The sequence below is a fragment of the Salmo trutta genome, chromosome 16 (genome assembly GCF_901001165.1).
Source record: "Salmo trutta chromosome 16, fSalTru1.1, whole genome shotgun sequence".
Classification (NCBI taxonomy): domain Eukaryota; kingdom Metazoa; phylum Chordata; class Actinopteri; order Salmoniformes; family Salmonidae; genus Salmo; species Salmo trutta.
In genome coordinates, this window is record NC_042972.1 from 59591846 (window position 1) to 59607611 (window position 15766).

General features: G+C 41.3%; 1 protein-coding gene across 9 annotated transcripts in view; it reads right to left on the reverse strand.

Moving 5' to 3' along the window:
• LOC115151117 (receptor-type tyrosine-protein phosphatase T) overlaps positions 1-15766 on the reverse strand; it is a 587678-nt gene that overhangs the window by 460128 nt on the left and 111784 nt on the right. The gene's annotated exons all lie outside the window — the stretch shown is intronic.

Below are 15766 nucleotides of genomic sequence, written 5' to 3' on the forward strand. Positions count from 1 at the left end.
TTTCATCCCCGCTAAATAATTATTTTCCAGCGCATTAGGCTTTATGCTTGCCAGAAGCCATGGATTGAGAAAGCAAGACGAAACTCAGTCTAATTAAATGTACTCTTTGAGATGCGTGGTTTAATTGCAATGAGAGGATTCAAAGGGAATTCTTGAGGGTTTTGTGCATTATCTATTTTGTCAATTACACACATTTTTTGTGTTTTTGAGCTGCTTTAATGCATGGATCGATTGATGCAAAGCTCGCTTTCAGATTTAAATCAAATTTGTAAAATTGCATAAGCCAAGTACTAAACACTCATTGGCGGCTAATGACTTGCCTGTGTACTGAATGGGAAAATCAGAGCACAAGAAAAAGGTTCATATTCCATTAAAATGAGAGGGGAGTTTGTGTCAGTGGCCTTTTGTTAGACATATTTTTTATTTTGTTCCATTCTGGAAGGTCCCAAACATTGAGCTCTTTGTGGTCAATAAATCCAAGTCTCACTGCTGAGATTGAGGCTGTCCTAATATGGACACCATACAAAACAAATAACTTTTCACTCTCCATATCAAAAGTGTCAAACAACCACTCGCGGTATCATGTCTCTCTCGGTGCTGATATTTTCTGACACAGGGGGCGAGAAAAACAAGCCAAGCCCTTCATCTCCTCTAATTAATGTTGCCTACCAATTTGATACATTATTGATAAGTTGCCCACAACAGATAAGTAACAGTTTGGATGATCAGTTAAAGCTCCTGCTACAACCTGCACCCACATCTGCTCCTAGGAGAGGAGCTAGCATAAAAACGGGGGCTTTTCATCTCTAAGGCTATTAGACAGTGAGATGTAATGGGAAAGTTTTTCAGCAGCTGTGTTTCTTTAGGCTCTCTGTCGAGACGTTGTTTATAAAATTGAGTTTCACATGTAGCACTTTCATCAGTAAGGTTTTAATGAACAGAGAGGCATGTTAGAGTGTGTTCACAGTCTACATTCAAAGACGACATTGTTTACACCCAAAAAATTGACTGAAAAGATGTGTTCGCACCTCAGGATTTGAGAATCATGGCGCTGCAATTAATATTGCTGTCAGATTACGATTGTACTGTAAATAATTAAATGAATATTTTTGCAATTTTGGGAGGTTACGTAGTGAGGTTGCTAGCTTATGACGACACGATCAGCAAAGAAGTCTTTGGAAATATCTGTTTTGAAATGTTCTTGTGGTAGAAAAGGTAAAGAAAATGAAAAGTAGGCAACTGTACATTTAAATGTGAGTGATGATCGAATGTTGAATTTCTGTAGCCTTACTGTAACCTTTACATATCTCTTTTTGGACAGATTTTCTTCCGGGCTAATTTGGTTGTGTTTTCTGTATACATCTTGTGATCATACTCAACCAATTCAGGGCCCAAGACCCTCTACCAATTCTAAAACACTCCAGTCTTTCATCCATTTCGGAGCCCCAATTGGACCCTTTGGATCATTATAACCTTACATTTAAGACCACTGTAATCCAAACTGACAGGACCTACCATGTCATACACCAATGGGGGCTAACTCAGCTAAAGCGTCTGTTTTCTGTTCACTTAGACAAGATCTTCGTTAGCTCCCATTAAATTTACTGTCATCATCTAAGATTTAATTACAGCGTTTACTAACATATGCATTTTTTCGGTATTTTCCCTCCCTGGCGGCATTTCCAAGCTAGGCAGGCTAATATACGGCTCAGATGCTAAAGCTATTATTTCCACACCAGTAAGCATGCATTTTAGCCAAATATAGCTTTCATTAATTTAGCAATAAACTGAGATACAGAATATCAGGACAGTGTTTTGTCATGTAAAATGTGTCTCTCAATTTAGGACAAATGTGACCTAACAAATGCCATGCAGCCATATTCTTAGTTTCATTAGAGAATGCATGACTCAATAGGACCAATGTTTGTAGTCTTTTTTTCCGCTTGAGTGGAAACAACAAACAACTTGCCAATGGCCCCTCTCTAGTTCTCACTGTGTACCTGGAATGGCTCAGGAAAACACACACACAAGTCAATGGATTCAATCCGTTCGGACAGGATTGAGAACACAAGAGGGAGCAGGCTGATTGAATGCGTGAGATACATATATTGTATACACACATAGGCAGACTCGCTTTCACTCACACACACATCCCATTTGAAATAAATCCAGCTTCGCCAATAGCGCTGAATTAGACGAGAGAAGAATGATGACAAGGCAGTCAAAAGGCACAGAGCGCTTCTAATAACACACATGACTCATTCAATTTAGATGCTCCCCTCAACCCCTACTAATTCTACATTTTCCATACACACTTTAACTTTGGCAGCTCACTCCACACAATCCATTTCCCCAAGCCAATCTATCCCCATCCATCACCTTGCGGAGAGGGGGAAAAAAGGCTGTAGGTAGGATAGGTAACCAGGCATCGGACAGAGGCTCTCCAAGCTCAATCAGGTCAGAGCTGGGTCATGTTCGGTGTTCATGCACCAAACGGAAGAAGATGGGGAGAAACTACCTGGACTTGTCCAATAAGAAATGCTAGAGGATACAGTTGCCTGGAAATGGAATCTGTCAACGGCTCTACAAGAAGCATGCTGGGTTCATGAGCGGTCAGTGACAGGCTTCAGGGACGGTAAGTAAATCTCTGGATACATACATACAATATTGACAGAACATAATGAACTGTTAATGAGACAATGCTTCTTGGTTTTAAGTCTCTCTTCAGGCTTTGAAAGGCTCCCTTTTCAAAGACAATAACAGTTCATATAAATGAAACATACTCTTTTGGAGATACATCTCAGTTCACAGTGTATCAATAAATAATTGTCACTTTCTTAACCATAAACTGGCTTAACTGACCTCCAGGCCACATGGCTAGTGAACACAATCCTGGAAAGGGTTAATCCTGTATTGACCCAGTTCAATGATCTGAATGTATGACCTGTACTGTTGCGATACTATCTTCTCAGTAAATATGTTAGCATGACTCTCTGCCTCATCCATACAACTAACAAAGTCAACTGGTGTCAGAAGTGGGATCCAAACTCACTAACGTAACAAACACTACACGATGTCTAACCGTTTAAGAAGTTGTGTGGAACATACGAGCCCAGTAAAAATACTCTTCCTCCAAGACTTATGCAGGTTGTCAGTCGTTTTTGTATCCCTTCTCTGATTTTAGTATTTGCATACTAATCCCACTTCAGAATTGCTCGACTAAAATGGCAGCTTTGCATTAATGACTCTCTTTTCCTCTCCTGTGTGAGTCAGGTGGTGTGTCCTCATAGGGGGCCAGTCCTGATCCCCTAATTCCAGGGATTGGAAGAACAGACGATACGGAAGACCACAAGAAATCTGCCTGAAAAGCAAGCTTCTTTCTGCCTTTAATACACAACAAGGAAACCCGTCATTCTTTCAAACAAGAAATCCCTTACATAGCACTAGGCACAGGTATTATGCTTTTCTATGAATTTCCATGTTTCGGGGCCACAGGCGGGCAAAGGAAAATATGTGAAGGCAGAATTGGATAAAGTCTGTTTGTGTGTGTACCTGTATGACTCTTCCCCACTGTCCTTGGGTCAGGCTGTACTTGTAGGGGGGAGAAGAACAGTGTGTGTCCTTGGATGCTCGTTATTGGGCCTTCTGCGAAACACAGTGGGGGTTTTATAGAGCCAAGCCAGCAGAAAGAACAGGCACAGGGGCCAGAGAGCTTTCCACTAGGTCACTCACCCACAGCCAATCAGAGCACAGGCTAAAGGATGTGGAAAAGCAGATGTTGTCTCTGTCACGTCCTGACCAGTAAAGGGGTTATTTGTTATTATAGTTTGGTCAGGACGTGGCAGGGGGTATTTGTTTAGAGTGTTTCGGGGTTTGTTGGGCTATGTGTTTAGGTAGAGGGGTGTTTGTTTAGAGTGTTCCGGGGTTTTTGGTTATGTTCTATGTTTGTATATTTCTATGTTTTGGTCTAGTCTTTTTAGTTCTATGTTTAGGGTTATTGGATGGACCTTCAATTGGAGGCAGCTGTTACTCGTTGCCTCTGATTGAAGGTCCTATATAGAGGGGTGTTTTTGTAATGGGTTTTGTGGGAAGTTGTTTTTGCACTGCTGTGTTAGCCTGCAATACTGTTTGTTCGTTCTCTTGTTTTTTTTTTTTGGTAAGTGTTCTAATAAAAGTTAATATGAGCACTCAACCCGCTGCGCCTTGGTCCACTATATACGACAACCGTTACACTCTCTCACTCTGTCAGTGTCTTTTCCACCTTTTTCACTTGTATCCCTCTTTTCCTTTCTGTTTAGTCAGACTCAACAAAAATGATCCCCCCCAATAAAGGCTGTCTGTCCTTGCTCAGGCTGGTTAGAATTGACAGATGTTTTACCACAGCACCCCAGATCATAAAATGTACGAATACAAATAATGAGTTTATACAAAATGCATGCCATGCCATTTTCTCCTCTTTGAAAAATTATTACCTACGTGTAGTAAAGCAAACTCTAGTATGTAACTATAAAAGTATGTTTCTTGTGCTTTCATTTGGTAATAGATTTAAATAAATGTAGTCATACATACACTATATAATACAACAGTATGTGGGCAACCCTCAATTTAGTGGATTTGGCTATTTCAGCCACACCCATTGCTGACAGGTGTATAAAATCGAGCACACAGCCATGCAATTTCCATAGACAAACATTGGCAGTAAAATGGCCTTAGTGAAGAGCTCAGTGACTTTCAATGTGGCACTGTCCTAGGATGCCATCTTTCCAACAAGTCAGTTCGTCAAATTTCTGCCCTGCTAGAGCTGCCCGGGTCAACTGTAAGTGCTGTTATTGTGAAGTGGAAACGTCTTGGAGCAACAACAGCTCAGCCTCAAAGCAGTGGTAGGCCACACAAGCTCACAGAACAGGACAACCGAGTGCTGAAGCGTGTAGCGGGTGTAAAACTGCCTCTGGAAGCAACATCAGCACAATAACTATTCGTCTGGAGCTTCATGAAATGGGTTTCAGGAGTTGACTACCTACCCCAATGCATAGCGCCAACTGTAACGTTCGGAGGAGGAATAATGGACAGGGGCTGTTTTTCATGGTTCAAGCTAGGTCCTTTAGTTCCAGTGAAGGGAAATCTTAACGCTACAGCATAGAATGACATTCTAGACAATTCTGTGCTTCCAAATTTGTGGCAACAGTTTGGGGAAGGCCCTTTCCTGTTTTAGCATGACAATGCCCCGTGCACAAAGCTACAAAAAAAAATTTTCGAGATCGGTGTGGAATAACTTGACTGGCCTGCACAGAGCCCTGACCTAAACCCCATCGAACACCTTTGGGATGAATTGAAATGCCGACTCCAAGCCAGGCCTAATGACGCAACATCAGTGACTGACCTCACTAATGCTCTTGTGGCTGAATGGAAGCAAGTCCCCACAGCAATGTTATAACATCTAGGGGAAATCCTTCGCAGAAGAGTGAAGGCTGTTATAGCAGCAAAGTTGGGACCAACTCCACATTAATGCCCATGATTTAATAAGGAGATATTCAATGAACAGGTGTCCACTTACTTTTGGTCATGTAGTGCATCACTACTATGCAAACACATACACCATGCAACAATTTGCACATTCTATGAAAAATATTATTCAGCCAAATTTTCTCCTCCAAGTATGAATCCTTAAAAATTACACCAATGTTGATTCTTTAAGCTCACCTTCTGTTACAGTAATGAGCTACAGTGTCTCTGTCACACTCTAAATGTTAGCGTCTGACTCCTCTTCACCCTGCGCCCTCAGAGATGAGCTGTCACTCAGCAAATTAGCTGCAGCAAATGCCCGTCACACCATGCCTGCCCATATCTCCTCAGCCACTTAAAAATAACTCTGTTCACAGCCCCATCACCACCACCCCCCCATACCCCCACACCCTCCTTTTACCCACTGCCACCACCCTGTCGCCCACGAGCTTGAAGAAGACGCGCGGTGGCATCAGAGGGATGCTAAAACCTTGTTTAAGAGCTCAGAGCCCCAGCGGGTGAAGGGGTTAGCCCTGGGCTCATTACAGACCTCACACTCAGTCAATAAGATTTCGGCACAGCAGAGTGACTAACCTTGCCTCACCCAGGGCCCTTGCTAATGTGAATATATTGAATGCTAGGGCAATGTGGCAGGGGCTCCCGAGTGGCGAAGCAGTCTAAGGCATTGCATCTCAGTGCTCGGGGTATCACTACAGACCCTGGTTTGATTCCAGGCTGAATCACATCCCATAGGACGCCGCACAATTGGCCCAGCATTGTTAGGGTTTCGCCGGGGTAGGCCGTCATTGTAAATAAGAATTTGTTCTTAACTGAGTTGCCTAGTTAAATAAAGGTTAAATAAAATGTATCAGCCTCAGCTTCGCTGCAGTAGAGCCACTTATTAGCATTAGATTTGAATTTGTGTTTCATTAACTTCTAAAGAAAGTATGCTGACTTTACCATGAACTTTGACTGAGAGCCCCTGGAGGTTTTATCCATTTTTCACCTTCTCTGTGGATGATTTTTGGAGGACTTACCTCAACTTTTCATTATTTTCTGGCTAGTTCCCTTTTGGGGACTTCTTTGAGCACCATAGCCCAGCTCTTATTTGTCTCTAGCAGGACAAGGCGTGACTCTCAAATGTCTCAGCACAGCCAAGGTACCCCTGGAATAAGCTGCGGCCCAGTGTAGTCCACTATGTCCCCTGTGCCACCCCCTCCCCCTCTCATTCATCCGTCTCTGGGGTTGTGGAGGCAGCTGAAAAGGGAGAGTCGCTTGGCGGATCTATCCGGATGAATATGAATGAGAGCTCAGCTCCTTGGCAGCACACACACACAGTCTCGGGGTCGCTTGAAACTGCCTGAGCTGTCTCCAGCTCTACAGTGTCAGTGGGAGGAAAAACCTGCCACCGTATCAGCTTGCTGTCTCCAAAGACAGGCCCTCGAATCCCCTTTCAGACTCGCCAAGACTAGGGGGAGGGAGAGAGCGAGTGGGAGAAAGGGAGAGAGAGAGAGTGAAAGAGAGAGAGAGAAAGGACTAGCTGAGTGAGAGAGAGAGAGAGAGAGAGAGAGAGAGAGAGAGAGAGATGGCTCAGTTAGAAGTTATGAGTGGCTATGATCGACCAGTCTGAAAAAAGCCATGTTTAAGCCTCGGAAACGTGCTGTCAGATTTCCCCTTTAATGTACATTTGAACGCCTTAATATCCGGCAGCGATGGCTCTTTCTTTGCCAAGATGAAACTTTAGTCTTAAAGAGAAAATAAAAAAGAGACCCGGTGGTAGAGGATGTGTGTGTGTGTGCGTTCTTGTGTGTCTTTAGTGTGTGTGTATGTATTTGAACACGTCCAGCTAGGGTTCAGTCAGTGGTGCTACAGCCCCTAAGCAGGACTTGGTTTCAGCAACCTCCTTAATAATTGAGCTTTGTTGGCCTACTAATCAATTAGCTAAATAATTCAGTATTCAGTGTACAGGAGAGGAGAGTTATAGTAAATAACAGCTATGGATCACCTCGCTGAGACGCAGTTTTCTGATTAATATGGTACGAATGGCACTGGTGTGGTCACTGCGGTATTGAATGTAAACATCCATCTCTTTTAGCGATGGAGTTACTGCATAGCATCTTACTCCACAGCACTAAAGCAGGAGTCCTCTCCTGAAAAGTCCACAGCATTTTATAGTTGCTATCTATTAGCAGCACTGAAGTCAGCAACTTCCAACAGGGTAGTAGTCATAGCTAGCAACCTACACAACACTACAAGCAGTAATTTCTAGCTCTCACATGTGTCCTATGTTGTTGTTTTCCAGATATTTGAATGCACAGACATATCGTGACGCAATCCTGAGGCCCATTGTCATGCTATTCATCCGCCACAGAAGCCCTAGTATTAAATATCTACACATTTTACTCTGACACTACTGCCTAGCATGTTTAAAAAAACATTTTTTTACATGTATTTAACTTGGCAAGTCCGTTAAGAACAAAGTCTTATTTACAATGACGGCCTACACAGGCCAAACCCTAACCCGGACGATACAGCCTGGAATCAAATCAGGGTGTGTAGTGACACCTCTAGCACTGAGATGCAGTGCCTTAGACCTCTTCGCCACTCGGGAGCCCAAATCTGTCCAGAACATGTAATACGTTTCGCTCACTGTCTCTTAGAAAGGGGTAGAAATTGGGAATCCCTTGTTTTTAAAAATAAGACTCCAACTCCTAAACGGTAAACACTGGGATAAGGACACAAAACGATAGGTTATTGTACTGTATGCTGATTTTGATCCTCATGCCCCATTCGTCCTGTGATTGGCGGGATTACGGTGAAAATTGGGTCTCTAAGTAGCCGTTCTACCACTTACGGACTCTATACGGACTAAATAATTAAATAAACAGAGTCAAAGTGAACTAGTCCGATGGAGGTAGTGAGGCTGGGAGGATCTTGACAGGGACTGACCCTGGGCGGCTGACCCCGGTGCAAGCTGAGGCTTGGGGAGGAGGGTGAAGAGCCTTGACTGGCCACGCTCTCAGGTCCTCATTAGAGCAGGCAGCAGGTACACCCCCTCTTCTATGGGATTTTTTCTTGGCTGTCACACTCTATCTTTCTCTCTCTCTCGCCACCTCTTGGACTGTTTCTCTCTCACTGTCTTTCTTTATCTCTCTCTTCTCCACTGGTCTAATGTGATTATCTGTCTCCTGCTATCTTTCTCCGCTCCCTCCTAATCAGTATCCTCTCTTTTGTCAATATCTCTCTTTCCCTCCCTCTCTTTTTTCCTTATTGATTTTTTTTATTTTACTTGACTCTTAGTCTCTTTCTCTACTTCCTCATCTGCTTCTCTTTTATTTTTCTGCACTTTTCATCCTCAATGTCTGAGCACTTGTAATATTTAAATACTGTCTGCACTATACATTCATAACAACACTATTGTACAGATATAGGATTTTAATTTGATCACTCTTTTGTTGCTGAGAATTTTCCTGCCCAGCAGGAAATGCAAACTTGTAGTGTATTCAAGGTTTAAAAAGACTTCTAACGTATGTAATTTCCCCTTTAAAATGTCAGACTTGATATTCCCGAACAAAAAATGTAGCAACATTTTTTTCCCATGAAATATAATCCACATAATATTTCACAATTCCTGTAGCTGCAGGATTATTTTCCTGCTGTAGCAAACTGGCTCAAATTCAGATCCTACATCTGTATGCTCTGAGTATACTTGGTATCCATGAGTTCATCTGAAAGTAGATAAAGGGCTTCATTACCAAAATCCCAAAGTATCCCTTTAAAGATGGTTAGCAATTAATTTGGCCTTCACCTCTCTCTGCAGCAACTGCACAATGATCCATGTAATTATTATCTACGATCGATGGCAGGTGGGGAAGGAGCAGTGCTTACACAAAAACAAACACACACGCACACACACTTATTCATAGTCATGTTCAATGTCACCCTCTGCAAATGCTTGCTTGAAAGACCATGAACTGGGAGACTCCCAAAAAGATTGGTGTAAAATCTTAAATCAGATGATGTTGTGTTCCAATATGGCAGCTGGTGTCACTTGACTCCAAATTCTGCCCTCTCTGCTACTCTGCTCAAAGTGTGTTTGTGTATGTGATAGTATGCAAGCAGGTTTGTGAGTGTGTACATTTATATGCGTATAGGGTATTTACAGTTGAAGTCGGAAGTTTACATTCACTTAGGTTGGAGTCATTAAAACTCATTTTTCAACCACTCCACAAATTTCTTGTTAACAAACTAGTTTTGGCAAGTTGGTTAAGACATCTACTTTGTGCATGACACAAGTAAATTTTCCAACAATTGTTTACAGACAAATTATTTCACTTAAAAATCACTGTATCACAATTCCAGTGGGTCAGAAGTTTACATACACTAAATTGACTGCGCCTTTAAACAGCTTGGAAAATTCCAGAAAATGATGTCATGGCTTTAGAAGCTTCTGATAGGCTAATTGACATCATTTGAGTCAATTGGAGCCTACGAATGTATTTCAAGGCCTAACTTCAAACTCAGTGCCTCTTTGCTTGACATCATGGGAAAATCTAAAGAAATCAACCAAGACCTCAGAAAAAAAATTGTAGACCTCCACAAGTCTGGTTCATCCTTGGGAGCAATTTTCAAATACCTGAAGGTACCACGTTCATCTGTACAAACAATAGTACGCAAGTATAAACACCATGGGACCATGCAGCCGTCATACCGCTCAGGAAGGCGACGTGCTCTGTCTCCTAGAGATGAACGTACTTTGGTGTGAAAAGTGCAAACCAATCCCAGAACAACAGCAAAGGACCTTGTGAAGATGCTGGAGGAAACAGTTACAAAAGTATCTATATCCACAGTAGAACGAGTCCTAATTCGACATAACCTGAAAGGCCGCTCAGCAAGGAAGAAGCCACTGCTCCAAAACCGGCATAAAAAAGCCAGACTGCGGTATGCAACTGCACATGGGGACAAAGATCGTACTTTTTGGAGAAATGTCCTCTGGTCTGATGAAACAAAAATAGAACTGTTTGGCCTTAATGACCATCGTTATGTTTGGAGAAAAAAGGGGGAGGCTTGCAAGCCGAAGAACACCATTCCAACCATGAAGCACGGGGGTGGCAGCATCATGTTGTGCAGGTGCTTTGCTGCAGGAGGGACTGGTGCACTTCACAAAATAGATGACATCATGTGGCAGGACAATTATGTGGATATATTGAAGCAACATCTCAAGACATCAGTCAGGAAGTTAAAGCTTGGTCGAAAATGGGTCTTCCAAATAGACAACGACCCCAAGCATACTTCCAAAGTTGTTTCAAAATGGCTTAAGGACAACAAAGTCAAGGTATTGGAGTGGCTATCACACAGCCCTGACCTCATTCCTATAGAAAATTTGTGGGCAGAACTGAAAAAGCTTGTTTGAGCAAGGAGGCCTACAAACCTGACTCAGTTACACCAGCTCTGTCAGGAGGAATGGGCCAAAATTCACCTAACTTATTGTGGGAAGCTTGTGGAAGGCTACACAAAACGTTTGACCCAAGTTAAACAATTTAAAGGCAATGCTACCAAATACTAATTGAGTGTATGTAAACTTCTGACCCACTGGGAATGATGAAAGAAATAAAAGCTGAAATAAATCATTCTCTACTAGTATTCTGACATTTAACATTCTTAAAATAAAGTGGTGATCCTAACTGACCTAAAACAGGGAATCTTTTACTAGGATTAAATGTCAGGAATTGTGAAAACTGAGTTTACATGTATTTGGCTAAGGTGTATGTAAACTTCCGACTTCAACTGTATATTATGCGGCTTTCACAAGGGCCAGTGGACAGTAGTTAAGACACCCAGATATATCAGGGTCAGAGAGGGACTCAACGGGGGTCCAGTAGCGCGATTAGTATGCAGGCTAGTACACCTCCCCTGGGTCTCGGCAGAGTGTGTGTGTTTGTATGTGTGTGTGTGTTAGTATGCCGCTGCATGTCAGTGTATGTGTGTGTGTGTGTGTGTGTGTGTGTGTGTGTGTGTGTGTGTGTGTGTGTGTGTGTGTTAGTATGCCTCTCCATGTCTGTGTGTGTGTGTGACCTTCATGTAGAACCGTGTCTACAAACACTTAATTATCCTCCTACTACTCAGGTTGCCCATCTCGCCGTGAGACAGATGTGTCATGTGTTAGTCATGTAGCTGTGGAATAAACAAGCACTCACTCGCTCTCGCTGGAACAGGCTAATAGATATTTAGCATTTAGCTTTACTGTTTACCATTGACCCAGCTGTGCTGAAATGACATTTCATTGGCTGGGATAAAAGCAATTAAACCTGCTGCTAAGGCATCAATGTAAGTTCCATATGCTCCATTGTAACAACTTTTAGAGAGGGCGAGAGTACGAACTCTGACTCACCTTTTCAAACCATAGTATACTACAAATTGGTGTGTGTGTTTTTATTATTTTACTAGGCAAGTCAGTTAAGAACAAATTCTTATTTACAATGACGGCCTACACCGGCCAAACCCAGGCAACGCTGGGCCAATTGTGCGCCGCCCTATGGGACTCCCAAACACGGCCAGTTGTGATACAGCCTGGTCTGTAGTGACAGAGTGTAGTGTCTGTGTGTGTGTGTGTGTGTGTGTGTGTGTGTGTGTGTGTGTGTGTGTGTGTGTGTGTGTGTGTGTGTGTGTGTGTGTGTGTGTGTGTGTGTGTGTCTGTGTGTGTGTGTGTGTGTGTGTGTGTGTGTGTGTGTGTGTGTGTGTGTGTGGCATAGGCAGAAATCTGTGTATTTGTGTATTACTGCCCTGATATGACAGTAATACTCACAATAGGCTTGGAAATCTCTCAGATCACTGGCTCAGCAACCAGGAGATAGTAGTCTGGGTGGCCACAAATGGCTCTCCCATTTTACACTAGGAGAGCCAAGAGCATCATATTGACTCAAGACAAATGTACTTTTTTAATTACTCTGACATTTTTAAAGTCAATAATTACATCCTTAACTTTTCCGAAAGTCTATCTAACACTGTCGTTGTTAGAATCTTAATATCTAATTTTTGTTAGAAGCAGTTTTTAGGGGCCTAGTGGTTAGAGCGTTGGGCCAGTAACCTGAAAGGTTGCTGGATCAAATCCCTGAGCTGACTAGGTAAAAATCTGTCGTTCTGCCCCTGAACAAGGCAGTTAACCCACTGTTCCCTGGTAGGCCGTCATTGTAAATAAGAATTTGTTCTTAACTGACTTGCCTACTTCAATAAAGGTTACATTTTTTTTAAGAGGGCATGTTTTTAGTTTTTTATGCCCATCAGGCCTGCACAGCAGATGATGGCCAATTGAAACTACACCTAAACTACAGTATATCGAAACTAATTTCACACATATAATAGAGTTAGCCTAAAGACAAGAATAAATTGACAATAGACTGATGGGTGAGAACATTATCAATTGTTAAATTCTTTATGAAGAAGAATCTGATGAACAGTGCAGCTTGGAACTGACACAGGCAGGGAAATGAGTGCCAAACGTTTAGTGGGTGGAATAGTGGAGAACAATCGGAGGGTTACTTTGTAGCAATGCAAATATCATGGTACAGCTATATGGACACTCAACTACTAAGGCACTTTTTAATGGTAAGTTTACAAACATTAAACTGTCAAGAGGAGTAAAACAAGGTTGTCCACTATTGGCATATCAATTTATTGTGGCCATCGAAATGTTAGCTATTAAAATCAGATCCAACAATAATGCAAAGGAGTTAGAAATCAAGGGATTGAAAACAAAGGTGTCATTGTACGCTGATGAGTCATGCTTTCTTTTATATCCACAATTTGGATCCCTCCACAGCCTCATAGAGGATCTAGATACTTGTTCTAACCTCTCTGGATTACAACCAAATTACGATAAGTGTACTATATTACGTATTGGATTGCAAAAAAATACAACTTTTACATTACCTTGTAGTTAACCAATAAAATGGTCTGACGGTGATGTGGACATACTCAGTATACATATCCCGATAGAAAGAAATTATCTGAATACAATACATTTTAAAAGAAAGTTAGCCAAATTAGATACATATTTTCGTTTCCATGGTAGCAAAATCGTGTATATTTGTGGAAAAATCTTCCTGATTAACTCTTTAGTCATATCCCAGATTATCTATTTGCTTATGGTCTTGCCTATACCTAGCGACCTGTTTTTTTTTATTATATGAGCAAATAATATTACATTTTATTTCGAACAGCAGACAGACAAAATTAAACAGGCCTATTTATATACTGCATTTGAATTCGTAGGGTAGAAATGATTCAATATTAAACTATTAGACCGCTCACTAAAGGCATCAGTCATACAAAAGTTATACTTACATTGAATCCAAACGGGCTCTCTAGCAAATTAGTAAGAATGTCTCACCCCATGTTCAAGAATGGCCTTTTTCCCTTTATTCAGATTACAACCTCTCCCTTTCAGTTATTTGAAAATGAAATAATCTCCAAAAAATCTCTATTATTAAAAAAAGCCATAGAAAGTTGGCTGCAATGTCAGTTTCTCCAACAGAAAAGACAGAACAAATAATACAACAATTATTGTGTTTAAAATCAAAAATACGAATTGATAACAAACCATATTTTTTGGAAGAAATGTTTAAAAAAGTATTATTTTTATAAATGATATAATAAATAGGACTGGTGGAGTTATGTAACACATGTAGCTAACAAAAATATATGGAAATGTCTGCTCTACCCAAAATTACAACCAACTAATTGCAGCATTACCACAAAAATGGAAGAGGCAAGTGGAAGAGGGAAAAACTAAGGAACTTCTCTATTGGCCCTGCATTAAAGACCAAAATTGGTTGAAGAATAAATAAATAAAAAAGTATACCAGTTTCAATTAAGGACCAAAAAAATTACAGCTGTGCCATATAGATTTTTAAATAGTTTAAATAGCAAAACAACGCCTGATTCAAAACGTAGAATTTTTCTATTTAAATTATACCAAATTCTTGCAACCAATAGAATGTTATATATATGGGGGATACAACAATCCCAGCTCTGCAGATTCTGCCGTGAAGACACCGAATCTTTAGATAATTTGTTTTGCTACTGTCCATATGGAGCTTGTTTTTGGTGGCAGGTTCATGAATGGTTGAATAAGTGCAACATTTACCTGGAGCTAAGCCTGCAGATAGCACTACCAGGTGATTTGAAACATCATAGTCAATTCATCAATAATATAATAATACTTTTAGCAAAAATGTTTATCTTTACATTTTAGTCATTTAGCACACGCTCTTATCCAGAGTGACTTACAGTAGTGAATGCATACATATCATACATTTTTTTTTTCTGTGCTGGCCCCCCGTGGGAATCGAACCCACAACCCTGGTGTTGCAAACACCATGCTCTACCAACTGAGCTACAGGGAAGGCTCTTTAATTTACAATCTGTAGAAACTATGAGAATAGAAATGGTCAGAACTTTTGTGAAACACCATAGCACAGTTGAAAAATATATGGCAAATATAAATAAAAATGGATGGTGTTAAGAGATAGATGGGAGTGGTTGAGTGGAGCTGAAGGTTGGGATTAAAAACAAAATGATAACTATTGTAAAATACATTGCGTCCATGAAATATATATAGTATGTATAAGCTGGAAGTAGAAGCCTAAGTCTTGTTGTCCATTAGTTTACTCCAATAAGGGGAGGGGTAGTAGAGTTAGGGGAAAATAATATATTTCAACCTTTTCACACATGTGTGTGAATATCTCTAACGGTCACCCCAGCGTGAGTTGTTTTATGCATGTGATGTCAGAATGCACTATATGACATTTACATAAGTATTCAGACCCTTTATTTAGTACTTTGTTGAAACACCTTTGCCAGTGATTACAGCAGAGGCTTCTTGGGTATGACGGTACAAGCTTGGCACACTTCTCTGCAAATCCTCTCAAGCTCTGTCAGGTTGGATGGGGAGAGTTGCTAGACAGCTATTTTCAGGTCTCTACAGAGATTTTTAGATCAGGTTCAAGTCCGGGCTCTGGCTGGGCCAGTCAAAGACATTCAGAGACTTGTCCCGATGCCTCTTCTGCATTGTCTTGGCTGTGTGCTTAGGGTCATTGTCCTGTTAGAAGGTGAAACTTCACCCCAGTCTGAGGTCCTGAGCACTCTGGAGCAGGTTTTCATCAAGGATCTCTCTGTACTTTGCTCCGTTCATCTTTTCCTTGATCCTGACTAGTCTCCCAGTCCCTGCCGCTGAAAAACATCCCCACAGTATGATGCTGCCACT